Raw genomic sequence first — 18633 nt, 5'->3', positions numbered from 1 at the left:
AGAGCTTTAGCCAGTTGGTTTTCTAAAGTTTGGTTTCGAGACCGAGACACTTCCAGTTGGTTTTGTAAATCTTTCGCTTCCCGCTGTAATTCCTCCACTTGATCCGTAGGATACGTAATGGCCGGTACAGTAGTGGGTTCTTTCACTTCGGTGATGTGAGGACGTTCCTCCAACTGCCGTCGGTATAGGTCTCGTTCCTGCTCGAAATATAAAATCACCGAATTCGCCAATTCTTCAGTGGGATCCGGTATGTTCGGAAACTGGGCTCGAAGCGTGACAATTTGTTTATAAACGAGATCTTGAAATTGTCGATGCTCGTGAATCACGTTTTGGAGTTGATGGACAACGGCTTGCGGCCAATCTTCCCTCTGATCACTAGGGTCATTCTGAAGGATCGTTTTTAGGAACGTGGTCAATTTCGTTTTGGCGTAGAGGAGGTACTCATTACATTTCGTATAATTACTTTCGACTTGATCGAGTTTCTGTTTCAATTCGAAAAGTTTTTCTTTGGTTTTACGGAGCTCGACTTCACAATCGTTGTGATTCTCGACCTGTCGAGCCCATTCGATCATGCTCGACGCCAAATTATCGAATTGAACGACCGGTATTTCGGGAAAATGACCTTTCAGTTGCGCCAATTGCGTTTCGTGGGTCCTCTCTAGATTTTCTTTGAATTGGAATACTTTTTCGAGTTCCGCGAGAATCTGATCGTAATCCGTGGCCCCAAAATACGCATTCCATTTAGTCCGTATCAGAGTTACCAAATTCGTTTTCAGGACCTCCAATTTCTTTTCCAAAGCGACGCGTTGCCGTTTTTCATGTTCTAGACTCTGCTGTAATTTTTTATGTTCTTGGCTACGATCCCGATGGAGTTGAGCTTGGATTTGTTGTAGGACCTCCTTCGCTTCGTTCTGGTTCTCAATCGATTGTTGAAGATCGTGCAGTCGTTGCAAGAGGGTCGTGTCTTCCATCATGCTTTTAGAGGAAGAAGGGAGACTGTGAAGAATGGTATGAGCTAAATTGTCGGGCGTTAGCGATTGATTTAAAGCATTCCCGAGAAGTGTTAATTGGTTCAAAAGCTGGGATTGCCAATTTTGTAAATACTGGATATACGTTTGAATTTGCTGGAAGAAAAACGTTTTCCAATCTTGGTTCGCACCTAAAGGTTTCCAAAATGAGGGGGGAACGATCGTCTGTAAAAACGTCATAAACTGCGTTTCGTGGAACTCCTTCATTTGTTTAGCCATTTCGTCTCAAAGAATCGTCTCGATATGAGGATTTTTCTTTTGCAGCGTGTCAAGAACGCGTTGAATACCTTCCTGGAAATGTGTTTCGGACTCGATTTTCCATTTTTGCAGGAGGTCGGTTCGTTCTTTCTGACCCTGCTCCAACTGCTTTTCCAATATCCGTTTTTCGTTTTGACAAAGGGTCAATTGTCCTTTCAGTTCCTCGTTCAATTGCTGGACGTGCTGTTTTTGTTCCGATTGATACGATGTTAAAAACTGGTCGAGGGTTTCTTGTAATTGCTCTAATTTAGATCGCGACGACTCGATCATGAGCTGCTGAGAAGGAGGCGATTCGAGCGGTAAAGTTTCAATGACCGTAGTCGTAGAAGAAGGAGGAAGTTTCAGTTGCTCGATCGTTTCTTGTAAAGCCATTTGCAAAGGGCGGATTAAACTTTCCGTTCGTTGCATCCATTCTTCAAGTCCCGTTTCGTAGCGTTGGTGGAGCATTTGCCATTCGTTCATCAAACGGTTTGGAAACTCGATATTATTATTATTATTATTATTCAATTGTTGTTGTTGTTGTTGTTCTACTATTTGCCTCTGCCATTGTATTTTTTCAGACTCGTGCGTTCGAATTTGTGTCTGTAAGGTTTCGTGATCTCGTTTCAATTGCTCCCACTGAGTTTGTAAGGTTTCGTGATTCCGTTTCAGCTGCTCCAACTCAGTTTGCAGGGTTTCTTTCTCCCATGTAAGGCGTTCCAATTGTCGTTGCAAATCCACGACTGAATGCTCTTTTCCGAATCGAGCGGTATTCACATATTGTTCTTTTTCTGCTAGAAAATAACGCATTTCGTTCCGGTGCTCTTGTTGGAGCGTCTCGATTTGTTTCTCGAAAGCTTTCCGATCCGCCTCCAATTGAGTTTCCAAAGAAGCGATTTTGTTTTCCAGGTCCTGCGATTCCATCGGAACAATCTCTTCCAAATGCAAGCCCGAAATGCGAAACAAGAAATCGATGATGCTCGAACTCTTTTTATACAGTTGAGGATAGAGATGGAGTAAAGGTCGACTCAGGAGAAAAGCATCGATCACGTCGTCTCGAAGATTTTGTTTGAGACCATCGACAACATTTAAAGATATAAAAGTGGGGTCGGACTGGTATTGAATAAGACATCGAACCAGTTCTCGTAACATTCTTTTCTTTTTGCTTTTTTTTAAATCATTAAAAGGTAGGCTACTTTGTTCAAATCGAGCAACATATATTGATATTTTTCTTCGGAGCGGGACGATAACCAAATCATGACTTCTTTCAAGTAGCGACGATTCTTTCTAAAGTGGGAAACGTTAATTTTAAATCCTTCTCGGGTCCATAATTCATTATTTCGGTAAAACGGTAGCCAATAATTACATTGTTCACGATTCACGTCGAGGAACGTTTCATGATGGAATGACGCAATCATGGGCGAAACATACATCACTAAAGACATATTCAAGACGACAAACCAAACACCGGTTAATTTCGTGTCGTCAAAAGTAATTTCACAAGTATAAAAGTCCGATGGAATAGAATCCGTATGCAGGTAAGGTGGAAGGGAGCGTTTCCACAATTTATGAAGTTTGGCAGCCAATTGAGCACTCGCAGCTTGTCCCGTTAAATGTATGAAGTGGAGGATGAGCATGGGATGTAAATAGTGATACCAGTTGGACCACGATTCCCAGACGTGCGTATTTCGTTTGAAAAATCGGAGGCGCATGCAATGCTCTAACTGGAAAGGTTCTCTTTTTATGTAGGTCATCGTCAGATCGCTTAAGGCGCGAAAAGCCATATTGCGAGGAAGTACTTTCCAGAACAAAGAAAACGGATTGATGGTCGAACAAACAAATAAAGACCTTGATAAAATCTCGAGAGGGAAATAAACTTTGTAAAAACTGATCGGTCGTATCTCTAGAGACGTTAATCCAACGAGGATCCTCTTTTGTTCCATGCACGCAAAAGACTAGAGACCCACGAGGAAACGGATAGTCTTTGTCATTTTCTCCTTGGAAAATGAGTCGATTTTCACTGACCACGAGAATACAAGGTGCTCGAACGAGACCCGGGCTAAAATGCTTCGAAGTATCGACATGGAAGATGGGTAGTTTGAAACGAATAGCTATAAAATAATATTGTCTATAGACATTTCCATACGCTTCCACATAATCCGAAACATTGTAGTACTTTTCATTATCCATGACAGAGCTTACTTTATCTCGCCTTCTTCCTCGAAAGGAATAAGTCTACAGAGCCAACTTACACGCTTTATATATACATGAGAGATGACGTCATTCAAGGACATAAACAAGGACGTTTATGTCTAGAAAAGTAAAAGCTGGCTGGGAAAAATTTCTCAGATAATCTGAAATGTATATTAAAAAAAAAAAAAAAAAAAAAAAAAAAAAAACTTTTTGTTAATTTTTATCATGTCTTTTAGACATGATAAAAATTAACTGTCCCCTCTTTTTGTCAGGGAAGGATGTCTCACTCTCTAAAAAATATACCTTGACCCATTCTTTTATTGGAGTTCTATTTTTAGAAAGGATGAGTCATGTTCTATTTTCCGAAAGTGTGAGACAACATTCCCAGACAAAAGGGGAAGGTAGTTAATTTTTATCATGTCTAAAGACATGATAAAAATTAACAAAATTTTTTTTTTTTTTTTTTTTAATATCTACTTTAGAATTTTTTTCTGAGTTCTGGCTAGAAAGAACTCTGGTTTATCTATTTAAGACGTGCGAAACGAATTTCACTTTAAATCATTCTGTGCCGTGAATTCAACATTATATAGGAACAGACTTTATGAAGGTAAAAGTGCTCAGTTTATTTATTCTTTAGAGGAGCACGTGGAGATTTTATAGGATATTTACTTACAAAGCATTGCTTGTATTTTTTTAAGAAATATTAATCAAGTTAAAGATATATAATCATGTCGCAGAGCCTCCATTATTTAACAAGGATTAATTCGGTTGGAGATGCGCCCAACAATGCTTACATTTTCTACCAGATGTCGGGAGGAATCTTTTACTGTAATTGAAAAGACTACGCACAATTTTCTCGATTTTATACTCGAACGTCTGCCGAAAATCTTTTTTTAACGATGGATCTTTGCTCGACGACCCATCATTCCCTTATCCTAGATATTGATATTAAAACCGAATGCGATGCATCCCTTCCTTCATCTATGCTCTACGATTATGTAGATTCTGTTATTCTCTCAACCTTAAAATTTTACTTTTTATCCCTTAAGCATTTTACTTTTATTGTGGCTATTCGTCCAGGAGGTGGTATTCATGTCCATTTGCCGGAAATTTCGATCGCTCATGATGATTATATTCAATTCTGCAGCCAACTTCAACCCCGGTTCTATCACGAAACATCTGAATTTGTTTTCCAGTTGGACGTTTTAGCGAATGCGACGCTTGTGAATTCGTCCAAGCCCTATACGAATAAATACGAACCCATGCTGATTATTTATGTAGACGAACAAACCACCTGGCGTTTAGATTTGACCAATCCTAATGCTTTCAGCATGCGATTGTTAGGCATTCAATCAAAATTTAAACGTCGCGAGGATAATACCAATTCCTTTTTTCGTAAACTGCTCCATCTCCAGCCAATGGATATTCAAAAACAACTTTATGAATATATGATGCCTGTGGTGACACTGTACGATCCTTTGTATCGAGTATCGTATCCCACTCTTATTAGCAAAGATGAGGAAGCTGGACCCAACGATGAAAAAGTGGCTACATTTGTGTATAAACTAAAAACCCCGATGTATATTTACAAAGGGAAGGATTTTGGAACCGAAGGTCATCATTGGTTAAAAACGTTTTACTTTATCAAGTTTAACGGGTTTGTGATTTCAGACTTTGAATCTAATAACCGGGCTCTAAAACGATGGTACCGGGAAAGTCAAAATTCTATCGTCATCGAAAACGATGTATTCCAGACGGTGAATCAAGCTCTCAAGTTAGACAATCCTAGTTTGCATTCCGATCCCAATCCCCTTCGTACGATTATGCAGTACAATCAAGGTTACTATTTTTTACCTGTCTTTTGTGCCTTGTGTCAACATTTACGAATGTCCTCCCATACACTCGCATCCCATTTGCGTACGATATTAGAATCTCACGAACTCATAGATTCTGTGGAAAAAATCAACAGTAAAATTATAGATATCATTTCCCAAGATTTTACTCTCGACACGATCCTCTTTTGTGGTTCGAATCTCAATCCTAAAATTTACAAATTTAAAGATAAACTGGAAGCTATTATCAAAACCATGAAAGGCGTTATTTTATATTAGGTGTCTGGAGATCAGCTCGTGAAACAAATTCATCGACTTCAAGAGCGATATTTTCCGATTCTCGTCATTACCATGCACAATTCCTGCAAGAAACCTCAACGCTATATGTGGAATAATATCCACGAGTACTGGCAAGAAGTGCCCCACCAGATAGAAATTCTAAACCTGATGAATGCCATCTGGTCCTCCATTCAGGCCTATGCTCGGAATCAGTTTGCCGATAAAACTAAAAACATGTGTCCTTTCACAGACATTATGAAACAGGTCAACATTAATTATGTGGTCTCGTCCATTCTGAGTCGAACCAACATTGATCGTAAAATCATTCAAATGGATCGACATAAATGGCATATTCGAACCCACGATGGGGTTCTGAATCTCTTGACGGGTCATGTAGGAGGGACGGTTCCGGAATTTTACCTATCGGATCGACGTTTGGGCATCAATTTTAGTCGACACGAGTTGATACAATTTCGTCACGATCCGGATTTGATAGCCATCTATCGTTTATTAACCGACCGGAAATTTTTTCTACAATACCTGAAAAGCTGTTTTCTCGACCTCACGGACGATTTACTGGATACGCTGCGGGAAAAAGTGCGCGAGTTTCATGACAAACTAGAAACCAACCCGCTCATTCAAAGCATGCTTCATTTTTATGTGCACATGTGTAAATATACGTGTTTCGAATACGATCTGTTCATGTATCTTTTAGATGTCCTGGCCAGTCTTCTCATTGCGACCAATTACGGTCGCAAATTTTTTATTTTGAAAGGCAACACGCGCAATGGAAAAAGTAAATTCTTTCAAATGATCTCGAAGGTCTTTGGAGGCTATAGTCATGGTATTTGAGCCGTCAATTTACAAACGACGAGTGGTCAAGGACTATCAGCCCAACCCGAACTGGCCTCTTCGTTATTTTGTTGTCGGGTAGTGACTGTTGAAGAAATGTCGGGAAAATTAAACGAAAACCTCGTGAAAGAAATCACGGGTAATTCGACCACCAGTTTTCGGAATTTGTACGAGCAAAATGTAGGAGCGATTCCCAGTGCCAAACTCATGGCTTCTACCAATACGTTCCCAGTGTGTACGGCCACAGAGGCGTTTAATGATCGCGTGGTAGCAATTCCTTTTGACGCCGTGTTTACGAAAAATGCTCCATCCCTCACCTCAGAACAAGTGATGCAGGATCAATATTTACTCGAAACCAAAGATTCTATCGTCGAAGATTCCTATAAAGGTTTCTTTTTAATGATTTATCTGCATCTGGCCCACAATATTAACATGGAGGACGGCATGATCCGTTACCGTTCCGAACCTGAAATATTAGTAGAATTCAAAAAAGAATTTCTATCTTCGACCGATATTTTTACACAATTCAAACAGTATGCCGATGTACAAAACATTCCCGGTTCTGTTACGACCTTTAACGAACTGAAATCGGCCATTCGACAATTTTTGAAAACGATGCGCGACACCTCCATCCACGAAACGGAACTCATTATGCGTTTCAATGATGAATTTGGACATTTGAAACGGACCGAAATGGATTTCAGTTCCTTTTCAGCCGAAAATAATATTTCCTCGTCTTTGGATATAGTAGAACCCCTTCAGTTTGAAAATGCCGAATTGAATTCGTCTCTCAAACGAAAGCATGACGACGAAGAGGGAGAACACTCAACCACGAAACATTTAAAAGTGGACGATGAACCCATTGATCTGCCTCAGCATAAAAGACAAGTTATTTATTACGATAATGTTATCATCAAAAATCTGAAAAAAGACAAGAATTACTAACCTTTTTACATATGCATGAGGTAGGTTCCCAACATTTCATTGTGTAATGACTTGGAAAAAACAAAAGTTGACTGAAGAAAGCCAGATTTCAAGATGTTTCTTCTTCAAAAACACAGAATCATGTAAAGTGAAACTCGCAATGCTGAAATATATAAGTGAGAGTCCATTCTTAAAAAAGGGTGATGTCCGGTCGATCGAGTCGGGTTGAAAAAATTTCTAACAGCTGAGAAAAAATTCTAAAGATTAAAAAAAAAAAAAAAAAAAAAAAAAAAAAAAAACCTTTTAGTCTGAAAATTGATGTCTTCAATTTTTCGAAAATTGAAGACATCAATTTCGGAAGAAAAAGGGGGATTTTTTTTTTTTTCAGCCAGCTTTGAGTCATTCTTTCTCTTTTCACTGACTATATATAAGAACGTTGTTCTTACAGTCCTGGTATTGACATTAACGTAGCTGCTAGAATAAAAGCCATTGTAGGTATTTCAGCTAAGCACAAACAGAGGCATGGAAACAACTTTTTAAGAATTTCTTCAACGGGTACCGTGGATTGATAAACGCAGTTTCCTGCAGCATCGCATGTGCGTTTATAATGTTCTGAGAGAAGATACTTGTACTGTTCAAAATAATTCCAGGGAATGAGGACTTTTCCACTACATGTTTTAGCAAAGTAGATTTCACCTTGGGCATCTTTCAGGACGTAAAGTTCTTCATTTTTCACTAAATAATATTCGTTCCCTCGGAAATCCACCGGGTATCGTTCTTTTCCGTCCGCGTATTTGGCCAGAACGAATTCGTTTTTGAATTTGAATAACGAGGGATTTTTTACGTTGTAGAGGATATTTTTCATTTCCTTTCCGATCTTTGGCATAATATGGAAGGCCGTCTCGGGTTTTAGCGAAAGGATCACCTTTGTCGGGATAGATTTCCCCCTTTTGGGAGTGAATGGCATACCTTTCATGACCATATTCACTTTTCACAAAGACTGGATCTTTTTTTCGATATTTGTAATATTCGCTACCATATCGATTCGGATAAAATTCCATTATATTGCTTTATCTTTTCAAAAATAAATTTCTCGTCTAATGATTTTATTTTTACTTTTCTTCGTGAGCATGTTTAGCTAATAAATATTGATGGTATTTATTGCCGTGCATTAAATAATCCATTGTGATCCAAGTATATTTCGGATTCGCGAGCAGTGCGTAAAAATATAAGAGATAGATGCAAGTGATATGGTAATGAGCAGAATCTTTAGGAAAAAACTGACTGGCCATTTTGCGAATAGGGTCTAAGACTTCTTCATTCGATAAAATAAATTCTTCATCATTCCATTCCAGGGCATTAAACAGGGGCTGCTGATCGATTAAAAGATATAGGTGTCCATATTGCGACATATTATCTAACACGTGACGGATATGAGCAACGGCCTGTGATTGAAAATCTCGAACGAGTCGAGGCGTAATCTCAAAAAATAAATTCAGAAACCGGTACGTCGCTTGATAGTTTTCAAGTTGAGGATTTTGCCCAATCACGAATCGGATGAGTCGATAAATCGGTAATTGAATAGTTTTCAAAACAGAAATATCGTAATACTCTGCCATGCTTGTTTAATCCTTCGAACCGAAGAAGAAGAAAAAAAAATTAAATTAAATTGAAAAAAAAATGAATCATTCAACCTTTCTTCCATGGCGAATCACCGAACGGTTCAATCGACAAATAGGTCCCTCCTTTCGATATATTGTTCTTATTTCCCATACTGCCACGTTTAATTTGGAAAGAGATTTAAAATCGACCTTGGGTCTTCAATCTTGGTCCTTAATACAATTTCTACAAAAGTTTCGTCAACATCGAGTGGGTATAGAATATATAACTCTGTTCACTCGCAAGAATAAGATACGTCTAGGACCTATTGCAGTACAAGTATCAGAGCGGATTTGTTTCCAACAATTAAAGAAAAAATATGGAACTCAATCCATCCACTTAGTTGGAGCCACCTATCTAAAAGGCAAATTGAGAGATTTTCATGTGATAACCGTAGAGGATTTTAGATTCAATGTTCTCCTGAAACAAGATGACCGATAAAAATAAAACATGGAATCCTATATCGTTCTCAATTTCGAAGGTTTCGAATTGAATGGTGATCCTCTCGCCAAAGAACTCAATCTTTCTTATAATGATGACTTTTCCGACTATATTATTAAAGAAGTGGCTTATATCACCCATGATCGTTCCCAAGGCATTATCTACGTGGAACCACCCATACCGTGGTCTGAATTATCCTATTCCGCCAAACAAAGTGTATCGAGTGTTCATTTACCGTTAGCGGATATAACGCATGGCTTTTCATGGAATGAGGGTCATTTGCCGTACGATCAATTAAAACCGTTTCTCGTAGCTCTAACGGCAGGATATAAAAACATTTACTGCCCTCATTATTGGAAAATTAATGTTTTGTACCAGATACTGGCCCGTCCTATTTATTTCAATTTCGTCTCCAAGAACAAGGAGGCGTTTCATACCGCGCCCATACCAATGAACTATGAATATTCATCGTTTTGTCCGAAACATATAGGTCGGACCAAATATTGTGCTTTCCAAGAAGCTTTGTTTTATTTTCATCGCCTTCAAGAGTACAAGAAAGAAACCTTTCCGTTTGTCATTCATAAATCTTTAGAAAAAAATGAAAAAGAAAGAGACTTACCTCCAACATTATCCAACACGTTATAGAATACTTTTTTTTTCCTTCCCCATGAATGAGTCAACTAGGATCTAGGTGGGTCCCTCTTCAACAGCACGTACACATTTGAAGCGAAACTCGAAATGCTTAAATAGATAAGGAAGAGTTCATTCCTAAAAAAAATGGTGATGACTTGTGAATCCAGTCGGCTGGAAAAAATTTCTCAGAGCTATTAAAAAAAAAAAAAAAAAAAAAAAAAAACTTTTTGTTAATTTTTATCATGTCTTCTAGACATGATAAAAATTAACTATCCCTTTTTGTTTTCAATGATGTCTCACCATGTTTCTAAAAATACACCATGACTCATTTATTTCTTGGAATTTTATTTTTAGAAAGGGTGAGTCATGGTCTAATTTTCGAAAGGGTGAGACATCATTCCTAGACAAAAAGAGTAGATAGTTAATTTTTATCATGTCTAGAAGATATGATAAAAATTAACAAAAAGTTTTTTTTTTTTTTTTTTTTTTTTCAGCTCTGAAAAATTTTTTCCAACCGACTGGATTGACAAGACATCCCAATCTTTTTAAGAATGGATTGTTTCAGATATTTTTCTTTCTCTCACGACTTTAGTTTTTAAACAGTATATTAATGCAGATTAGGAACGCAAGTATGGCCAAGATACCTATCATAGAAAGAATGATTTTAGTCCAGTTGGTGGTGGATTGATGATTATTTTCGTCAGACTGTATCGGGTTGGCATATATTTTCTTCTTTCTTTTCTTCTTTTTCTCTTCCTCTTCCACTGGATCTTCCTGTCCTGGAAGACCGCTTTCCACTTTCTCGACCACTTTACCCTCCGAGTTATTATATATAACTTTATAGGGTTGGAACCCGTGTCGCGAAGCGCGTTTAGATCTCAAATTGGTCAAATAATCCATCGGTTTCGGATGCCATCGGTACAAGTAGCCTATCAAATTTTCGGGTTCAATTCTAGGGTCTCGTATAAACGCAGGCGTCCAGGGCTTGTCATTTAAATTGGGAACAATGATGATTTGATCACACGTGATGGGGTATCCACTCGCAAAGATTTGTTCCTCACTCACTTTCTTGAACTGGACAATGTAGTCGTTATTGTATCGATCGACCGGGTAGTAATATTCACCCAATTTATTTTGAGCGTACCGGTTTCCTAAAGGTTTTTGGGTAATGCGCTTATCGGCATGAATAATTTCCGGATAGATTTCATTATTGTCTGCATCTTTGGCGTATCGTTTCACGGCCGGATCTTTCATCAATTGATCGTACGATCCTTTGTCCGTCACTAAATATCGTTCGTTGCCGTGTTGATCGACCGGGTAAATAATGACCCCGTTCTTATCATGAGCATAAAAGAATTCTTTCAGCTTCGTCATGGCGAATTGACCGCTATCCGGGTAAATTTCGCCTCCATCCGCTTTCCGCGCATACACTTGGTTCTGATCGGTATCTCTTCCAAAGATGACTTGCTGAGTGAAAGGGTGAAGGATTTGATAAAATTCATCGCCTGTAGCATTTTTAGGATAGATGGGTTTACCCTGAGAATTGATAGGATAGAACGGAATACCGTTTTTATCGAGGGCGTAAGACATGTATTCGGGCTTGTGTTCCGTATCGTCGGCGAACAAGGGATATTTTTCATTTCCTGTCTCATCTTTAGCATAATAATACCGCCCGTCGGCATCTCGAGCAATCATGTCGTTCCCAAACAAATCTTTGGGATACATCTCGGCCCCGGAATGCTCTTTGGCATAAATTTCTCGACCCTGGTACTTTAGAAAGACGGGCAAGTTATTGATTTTTCCATAATACTCCTCAAATTTTTTTTCTCCACCGATATACACGGGTTTTTTAGCATAATGGGGAACTTTATATTTGTCTAGGGCATACAGTAGACTGGGATCGTCAGTGGTAATATATGTTTCAAATTCCCTTCGATCCTTTCTATATCGTTGATTTCCAAGATTGTCGACTGCATAATACTCATCTTTTGCCATCGAAGATCTTTTGGTAATCGTTTTGCTTTATTCGTCATTGTCGTCATGGTAAATTCTCGGATAATATTCGTCCAAGTTTTCATCTTTCGCATAAATGCCTCCTCCTAAAGCATCTAAGGCCGGTTCGTCCCTATTTCCAATTCGAATATACGTTTCGAGACCGTTGAGTTGCTTGGGATAGTATTCGTCCCCACTCGCTCTCTTAGCGTAATAAGGGGTTCCATCGATGTTCCTAGCCGGCATTTCATTGTGCAAACCATCTCGAGCGTAAATTTCATCGTTGAATTCGTTGACGGGATAATATTCGCCTAGCGTATTGTTTCGGAAATACATTTCGTCCTGATCCGGAGAGAGTTCAAACAGCGGTCGTTTTGTGACGAGATTAAACGGGTATTGGAATTTATTGTTCTCTAAGGGAATATAGATCCGTTGACCGTTGGAATCGAGAGGGGCATATTCGATAGGGAATTGATTGACATTGAGTTTTCGAGCATAGTAAGGCTTTTGATGCTCGTCTTTGGCAAAATAGGGTCGATGGTGCTCGTCTAAAGCATAGACCTGTTCTTTGGTCTGAGGATTTTCCGGATAGCATTCTTTTCGTCCGTAGAACAGATACACCATTTTTCCGTTTTCCATGGGAAACATGGGTTCCCCATCACTATCAAATCCATACACGGGACGGTTTTGGGCGTCGACGGGTAAAATAGAACGGTTCAGATGATCGACGGCATAGACAGGGGTTATTTTACCGGTGATGGGAGAGATTTGTTTTATCAGGTTCAATGTTTCTTCTAACCTTCTTCGGAAACATACAATGACCTGACTAGGAACAGAGAGCTTACTAAAGCTATGTTCACTAATTGTAGTAAGTAGACAGGATACAGACGAAGGGTATACAAAACCCTTTATTTTTCTTTATATACAATGACTTCCGTACTTCGGAATACAATGACCCTCCACTCGGGGTCTAACGTAAAAGGTATAAAAAATAAAACTAAACTCTAATTTAACTTTAGAATAACACACGTGGAAGATTGGCCTTATAATAACAAGAAGCGTATGTAGCACAGAGACTGTGAACACTACAATACGTTTAATTTATTAAGAGGATTAAAACCTCTGGCCTGGAAGGCAAATAGCAACTGCGTAACTTCTAAGGTAAGCGGCCTGCTTCGAACTCACTGCTTCCTCTCTTTCGCTTGGCAAAAAGGCCACACTTAAATACTTGGCGTTCGCCAGACAAACTTTGCATAAAAACCTTCACGCTTATAATTCTGGCCGGAAGTAGAAAATAAGAAGTGATAGTAAAGATTTAAAATAAAATAAACGTTAGTAAAACTTAAGATCCTTACATACTTCCCGCCAGAGTTAATTAGTTTGAAACTGAGGTCTAAAACGACCTTGTTGAAAACTTTTAGCTCTAGAATCTAACGCGAGGCCAACCTTTTACAAAAAAATGCTTCGCTAGAAACTAGAAAAATTTAAAAGAAAGAAATTTGTTACAATATCAGCTCCCAAGATATACAACAATCTTTTTTTTTTCCATCTGTACTGGATCTAACCAGGAGCTTTATTCAATTCTGGTTCCTTCCAGAGATCTGGAAGGAAAACTAGTTTAATGAAATGTTACACAATGACATTGCAAATAACATATAGAATATACTTCTCTTAACATTCTTATTTCATTCATGACTATTTTAATTATCTCTCCCCGTGCTCTCTGACATGTGTTGTAAAAGAACACCAAACACGAATGTGTTTCTGTCTACGTGTGCCACACTTCCTCCTACAATCAAAACACTAACGTGTTAAAATTCAACATAACCAGACCTCTTAACACACCCTACTTTCAACTCTAAACCCTGAGGTACTATTCTAAAAGTGGCTACCTCTAAAGTGTAGCGTCAGAGAGCCTAACTACATCATTCAACCTTTAACATATATTCGCCATGATTTAGTCTTTACAGTCACACGAATAACAAATTTTTAACATTACTTTCACTTTTACCATATCACGGTATTTCTTAACATTTAAAATAACAGTTCACATGTATATAAGAACATATCAACATGCCGTTAATTTTACACATTTGAAAACATACATTAGTAGTACATTGTTAACTTCTATTCTTTTCAAAGCAAGTGCCAATTCTTTCTACATTGAAATAATACTACATTTCAAAAAGTCTTTCAGACTAAAACTTCTTTCTTGCTAGAATGTTTTAAATAGAATTTATACAATAACTTTTTACAATATTTAAGTCTTTACACAACGCTATTATATATCAACTTTAGTTTTACGCACGAGTAATTGAAAAACATAATACGAAAATCGGTAACAACTCATTTCTCGCCCTTTTGGCGATAAAGGTAGACCTCGCATGAGGTAAAACTTCTTGAAATCTGCCACTTGCAGTAAGAATGAAAGATTAACTTAAGTTTGCAAAGTAACATAAAATTTTACTTATCTTTGTAATATTCGGACATCCTTTTCTGGGCCCAGTCTTTGAAGGTACTGCAGACCGTAGCCTGGTTTATCCTCCTTCTTGTACGGGCTCGCCCTTCAGTGCTTTCCTCTGGAAGCTTCCGTTTTTCACCAGTACGGCCACCCTTGAACACCTTCCTTTTCCCCTCTGCTTGTGGTCTTGGCCGGTTTGAAGGCAGCTGGTCTTGGCGGAACCGGGAAACTTCTGTCGTGATCCTGCTTGGACCTCGTTGTTGGCCGTTCAAATTTTTCTTGTACTTTTTCCTCCGCCCTTCCGCAGTTCGGCGACTTTTGCTGCGGAGAGTTCTGTCGGATGAGTCGATCCTCCGTTTTAAAGCCAGGTTATAGTTGCCGTCCTTTCTCCTGGTCCTCTTCACATACGTCGTCCTTCTCCCTTCTTCATTCTGGGGGTGTTCGTGAACTCTGTTTTCTGGACGGTGGAACGGCTTCTTTTTCTTTTTACCTTCAATTTTTCCGCGGGGAAATTTTCTTTTCACTTGCTTCTGTCTCTCATTGGCTTGCCCTTGTACTTGTCGTTTTCCCACCTCTGGAACTTGTACCTGCGGTGTCTGCCGTGCCGGATCCTGCAAAAGATCTGAAAAGATTTGCATTTTATTACGATCGAAGTAGGGCTTAATTTGATCAATATTTGCGGAACAAGTTTCACCATTTCTGGCCTTTAACACTACAACAGCGTGAGTTATTTTTTCTATAACATATGGTCCTTCAAATCGTGGAAAAAATTTGGCAGTTTTATCTTTTGGTGCTGAAGAAAGTGAATGCTTAATTTTTAAAACTTCATCCCCTACTTTATAAGTTACTCCCCGTCGTTTCAAGTCATAATATAATTTCTGTTTTCTTTGTGCTACTTCCGTATTCTTTTTTGCTTCTTTTATTAGTTTTTCTACATCACCCATTTTAAATTCTGGGGCTCTTTGTTGCACATAAAATAGTTTATCTAACGGTGTTATAATCTTTCTGCCTAGAAATAACTCAGCAGGAGTTTTTCCCGTTGTATCATGTTTTGCGGTCCTAAGGGCGAAAGCAAATTCATTGACATAGTTATCCCAGCTTTTATGAAAATTTTTAACATAACTACGGATAATTTTCACTATATTTCTGTTGACCCGTTCCGCTATATTTGATTGCGGCCGATACGGGACCATTTTTAAATGACGTATGCCCAGTTTTTGGCATATGTCTTCAAATATATTACTTACAAATTGAGGACCATTATCCGATATAACTTTTAGGGGCGCCCCGTATTTTAAAATATATTTATTTAAAATAGAATCAGTAACTAATTTCGCGGAGGCTCGTTTTAAGGGAACAATTTCGGTCCATTTACTAAAATGATCAACCATAACAAGGAGATAGCGACGTTTATTTAACTGACTTTTTGGGAAAGGGCACAATAAATCGATGCCAATTATTTCATTTGGAAATTCGGATTTAATACTATTTAGAAACCCGGCCGGGCGGAAATTAATATAATTAACGGCTTCACATGTTGGGCAGGACTGGACATACGCCCTTGTTAACTTTTGCAGTTCAGGAAAGTAGACTGCCTCGCGTACGCGTTGGATAGTTTTTCGAATACCAGCATGAGAAGCTAAAGGGCTGTCATGGAGCTCATGAAGGATATTTAATCTAAAACTAGCTGGGATAACAGGTCGAAATTCGTTGTTGGAATTCGTAGTTTTTGTGTAGAATAATAGACCATCTATTAGTTCGTAATGGGCCGCCCTATTTCTTATCGCCACAATATCTTGGTGGCTAAAATTTTCAGGATCCTTCAAATACTCATAAATACTTCCAAACTCAGGATCCTTACCCAGTTCTGTTATTACAGTTTCTCGGGAATTTATTGTACACGCTGTAAGCATTGCAACTTTTACGGTATTACCCTGTTCGTCTAATTTAATTCGTGATAGGGCATCTGCTACGATATTTTCCTTTCCGGGGGTATGCTTGATTACCAGATTATATTCTTGCAGCTTGAGTGCCCATCTTATTAACCTTGGGGATAAATTTTTCCCTGAGTACAATCTAGTTACCGCCGCATGATCAGAGTATACTGTTATCGGCGCCTTTCCAAAATAGACTCGGAACTTTTGCACTGCTAACAGAACTGCAAGTGCCTCTCTCTCGGTCGCGGAATAGTTTCTTTGTGTTTGATTTAAAGTTCGGCTAAAAAATGCCACGGGCTGCTGATTTTGCGAAAGTACCGCTCCTACCGCATAATCCGAAGCATCCGCTGAAATTTCTAAATTTTCATCCTTTTCAGGAAATTTTAACACAGGGGCTTGCGTTAATGCTTGTTTTAATTTTTCGAAAGCACTATTGGCTTCGGCCGTCCACGAGAATCTTGCCTTTTTCCTTTTTAATTTTAACAATGGCTCAGCGATAGCCGCAAAATCTTTTATAAAGGACCTATAATATGAACAAAGTCCTAGAAAAGAAGAGAGCTTCTTTGCTCTCTTTGCTTGGAGTCGGATACTTTTGTACAGCGATTATTTTTGATTCATCTGTCTCGATCCCTTTTTGAGATATTTTGTAACCTAAATATTTTAATTCAGGGGCTGCAAATTTGCACTTTTCGACATTAACTTTTAGACCGGCCTCATTTAATAAAGAAAACACCTGTCTTAAATCCTGTACATGTTGGTCTAGATTATCACTAGTAATAATGATATCGTCTAAATAGATAAATGTGGACTTTCCAAGAACAGGTCTTAACACAATGTTCATGCATCGCTGAAATGTTGCTGGGGCCCCAGAAAGGCCAAACGGCATACGCAAAAATGCATAAGTGCCAGACTTGGTTATAAAAGCAGTCTTAGGCACGTCCTCAGGCCTCACCCCTATTTGAAAATAACCAGTCGTTAAGTCTAAAGTCGTCATAAATTTGGTTGATTTTATGTTCCTTAAAATTTCTTCTATGATTGGTAACGGATATACCGGATATTTCGTTATGGAATTTAATTTACGGTAATCAATAGCGAATCTCCACCTTTTTGGATGCTCCAAAGGATAATCATTATTTTTCTTACATAAAACCACCGGGCTAGCATAACTACTTGAGATGGGCGTTATGATCTTTTTACGTAGCATATCGGTAATATGCCATTCTATAATTTTTTCCTTATTCTTATCATACCGGTATGGTTTTTGACGAACCGGCAATGCATCTCCGGTGTCAATACTATGGTTAGTAACCTGAGTAAATCCTGGAATATCACTAAATAAGGAAGCAAATTCACTTACCCCTTGTCGGATTCTATCTTGCTCGTCATTAGGCAGGTGGTCAAGATTTAACCTTGGCGGATCAACCTTTTCTACACGCACTGGTTTCATTGTCAGCCTAAGGGACGCTTCATTAAAATCCAGTGTAGCTTGTGCGTCTGAAAGAAAGTCTATTCCTAGGTTTAAATGTGCTTGCAAATTCTTTACTATAAAAACATCACCTTTACTTGTTCGTCCTTGATACGGATATATAAAGGTACTTTACCTACGCACTTACATTCTTTTCCTTGCGCCGCTAATACTGTCGTATTATCCGCATTATATATGCGGTATTTGCGAAAATACTTTCTAAAAAAAACTTCTGCCACACAGGAACACTGCGCGCCGGTATCCAAGATTGCGGTGGCCGGGATATTATTTACCAACACTTCAATCTTCGGAAGAGTCAAATTTTTCACCATTACTGTATTTAACTTGAAGGAAGAGGGGTTTTCGTGGCCTTCGGATTTCCGCACCCTCTCGTCAGCAGAAATCCGTTTTAGTTTAAATTATTTTTCCTTTCCGTGCTTTCCTTCTTTTTCCCCTGGCCTTGAGACTTTTTTCCTGGGTTGCTATTGAACTGTCGACGTTCGCCGGCTGTTTTTGAATGCTCGGGTTTCCTTGCCCACTGATTCGCTTTTTCTCCGTAGCCGTATGCTTGAGTTTGTTGTAGTCTTGGCGTACCAAATTGGTTTCGCTGTTGATATTGGCGTCTTCTTTCGACGTCCGCCGTTCTACTTTCAAACTGGATTGCTAGCTCAAATAACGTTTCCAGTGTAGTGGGATTTCT

This window comes from Stegodyphus dumicola, chromosome 7 (genome assembly GCF_044657685.1).
Source record: "Stegodyphus dumicola isolate Sdum_Otavi_A_Nest chromosome 7, ASM4465768v1".
Taxonomy (NCBI): domain Eukaryota; kingdom Metazoa; phylum Arthropoda; class Arachnida; order Araneae; family Eresidae; genus Stegodyphus; species Stegodyphus dumicola.
The sequence above is the reverse complement of the archived record's forward strand: the minus strand, read 5'-3'. Positions refer to the sequence as shown.